The sequence below is a fragment of the Piliocolobus tephrosceles genome, chromosome 6 (genome assembly GCF_002776525.5).
Source record: "Piliocolobus tephrosceles isolate RC106 chromosome 6, ASM277652v3, whole genome shotgun sequence".
Classification (NCBI taxonomy): domain Eukaryota; kingdom Metazoa; phylum Chordata; class Mammalia; order Primates; family Cercopithecidae; genus Piliocolobus; species Piliocolobus tephrosceles.
Window position 1 is genome coordinate 74,835,213 of NC_045439.1, and position 3,564 is coordinate 74,838,776.

Below are 3,564 nucleotides of genomic sequence, written 5' to 3' on the forward strand. Positions count from 1 at the left end.
GATAGATAGATAGATAGATAGATAGATAGATAGATAGATAGATAGATAGATAGATAGATTTAGAGACAGGGTCTTGCCCTGTTACCCAAGCTAGCGTCAAACTCCTAGGCTCAAGTGATCCTCCTGGACTTCAGCCTCCCTAATAGCTGGGATTACAGGCTCAGCAAATATCTTAAAATGCAGATTTTTTCCAGTTAAAAAAACTATTTACGGCCGGGCGCAGTGGCTCATGCCTGTAATCCCAGCACTTTGGGAGGCCGAGGCAGGCAGATCACGAGGTCAAGAGATCAAGACCATCCCGGCCAACATGGTGAAACCCTGTCTCTACTAAAAATACAAAAAAATTAGCCAGGTGTGGTGGCGCATGCCTGTAGTCCCAGCTACTCGGGAGACTGAGGCAGCAGAATCGCTTGAACCCAGGAGGCGAAGGTTGCAGTGAGCCGAGATCCTGTCACTGTACTCCAGCCTGACGACAGAGAGAGACTCCGTCTCAAAACAAACAAGCAGACGAACAAAAAAACTATTTTCTAAGTGTTTCATTTTTTAAATACAGGAATAGGACTGCTTTCCCTTTTTAAATTATTTATTTATTTTGAGATAGGGTCTCCTTGTGTCACCCAGGCTGGAGTGCAGCAGCATGATTACCACTCACTGCAACCTGGACCTCCTGGGCTGACGTGATCCTCCTGCCTCAGTCTTCCAAGTAGCTGCAACTACAGGCACATGCCACCATACCCCACTAGTGCGTGTGTGTGTGTGTTTTGCTTTTTGTTTTTTGTTTTGTTTTTGTTTTTGTTTTTGTAGAGACAGGTTCTCGCCATGTTGCCCAGACTGTTCTTGAACTCCTGGCCTCCCAAAGAGCTGGGCTTATAAGCATGAGCCACGGTACCCAGCCTTGGCTACTTTTAATGAAGGTGATATTAATGTTCTTCTACAAAGCTTTTTGTGGACATTTTCTAAAAAGTTTTATTTTGAAATAATTTCAAACTTACAGAAAAGTTGCAAGGATGCATAAAGAATTCCTGTGTACCTATTAGCCAGATATAACAATGCTTTATATTTTGTCACATTTGCTTTATCATTCTCTGTGTATATGTTTACATAATTAGTTTCCTGGAACCTTTGGAGAATAGGTTGCGTATATCATGCCCATTTATCTCTCAGTACTTTCACATGTATAGTCATGAGTGGGCTTTGGGGCATACCAGTGGGATGGTGGGAGGTATGCTGACTTCTGCCCCAAGGATGATTAATACCAATTTCAATGCTATATAAACATTTTGTTTATAATGTTCCTATATAGCTCTGTTCCTATATGGCTCTGTTCTGTCTTGTGATGATCAGTTTTATGTGTCAACTTGACTAGTCTCTGGTCCCCAGTTACTCAATCAAACACTAGGTGTTGCCATGAAGGTATTTGGTGGATGTGATTGCTGTTCATAATCAGTTGACTTTAAATAAAGGAGAATATCTCACACAGGTGTGCAGAGCACTCCAGATTCTCAGGAATATATTGCAACTTTCCAAAGCCCTCAATGGAGTAAAGCAAAAAGTATATCTGAGACAGGTCTCCATCAATTTAGACGTTTATTTGGCCAAGTTTAAGGACATTCCTGGAAAAAAAAAAAACACAGAGTCACAGAAACAGTCTGTGGTCTGTGCCTTTCTCCAAACATGAATTTGAGCACTTCAATGTTTAAAGGGGCAAAGTGGACTGGAGGGGAAAGAGGGAAGGCATGGTCATCCACACGTTGCAAGAGAAAAGGAGCAGTAGGGGAAGAGTCAATTATATATTCCTCTCACTCTCAGTAAATCAGCACATCATATAAGATAACGTGAACATAGAGTAACTACCTGTAAAGATATTTAACCTTTTATCTGTAGCTATCTGGTTAGGAACAAAAGAAAAGGCAGCTTCTTGCATGACTCAGCTTTCAGATTAATTTTTTCCTTTTAGCCGAGTGAAGTGGGATCCCAAGTTTTTACTTCCCTTTCACATTTCATATCTCATTCCCCAAATTTTCCTTTAAGACTTTTGGTCAGCTTTTGAGTTGGTCTCAACTGTTGTCCCTGGCTCAGGCAACTGCAATATTAAACAATCATCCTTGATTGTTTTTGTTGTTTGGTTTTTTGGTGGGGACAGAGTCTTGCCATATTGCCCAGGCTGGTCTCAAATTCCTGGACTCAAGCAATCCTCCCACCTTGGCTTCCCAAAGGGTTGGGATTATAGGCATGAGCCACCACACCAAGCCCCCTGATTGTTTTTGACAAATGCCTCAGGAATTGATGGAAACTGAGTTGAGACAGGAATAATACAGGGTGGTCACAAGAGAACAGAATATTCCAGGCAGTAGTTTCACATGACTAAGCAAAAGGAAACTATCAGAATAGCTGCAGAAGTTAGGGACTGAGCTAGGGTGTGAACCAAGCTGGCTAAGACTGACTGGACCCAACATGGCACCGGATTTGACCTAGGTTTCTCCTAGGAATTCATTATATGCTCATTAACATACTCAATCACATGCCCACCAGTACCATGACAGTTCTGGGAACACCTGTATTTGGTGTAAAAATGAGTGGCACCAGAGTTCCAAGAAATCTCTACCTTTTTCCAGGAATCTTCATGAATATTCCACCCCTTTGGTGAAAGAAACCCATGAAGATAGAAACCGCAAACCCCACTGTAAGACTCTCTCTTGAGTATGCACACTCACCCCTTTTTTTTTTTTTTTGAGTTTTCCCTTTACAATAAATCTCCAAGCTCTCCCTGTTTTCTGACTCATCCTTGAATTCCTTCTGACGATAATGTCAACATCCTGGACACTGGCTGGGGTCAAGGTGCCACCTGCTTTTGGGGGCCTCCCTCAGCTGACTGGCATCAGAACCAGGTAAAATGTTTAAAAGCCCTGTAAATGGAGGTTCCCAGAGAACTTCCTGATAAGTCAAAGAATGGCGATGATCTGAGAATGGTGTTTTGAAAGAGCATCAAACCCCTTCTGCCCTCCCATTCCCCCTCCAGAGGTGGCAGGGCTGTTAGTTCTTAAGGAGACTGCAAAGCTGGGGAAGAGGGGTGTATAAGTCCATCCTCACACTGTTATAAAGGTAATACCCGAGACTGAGTAATTTATAAAGGAAGCAGGTTTAATTAACTCACAGTTCCACATGGCTAAGGAAGCCTCAGGAAACACAATCATGGCAGAAGGGGAAGCAAGGAAGCAGGCACCTTCTTCACATGGTGGCAGGCAAGAGACAGAGGAGTGAAGGGGAAGAGCCCCTTATGAAACCGTCAGATTTTGTGAGGACTCACTCACTATCATGAGAGCAGCATGGGGGAACATCCCCCATGATCCAGTCACCTCCCACCAGCTCTCTCCCTAGACACGTGGGGAATATGGCGATTACAATTCAAGATAACATTTGGGTGGGGACACAGCCAAACTGTTGAAACAGCTCCAATGTCTGGAGTAAATACCTGGAGTTCATTGTCTCACACCAAGAAAAGTAAGGACGCAGTCACACACAAGGAGTGGGTTTAGGACTGCAAAGTCTAATAGACACAGAAGA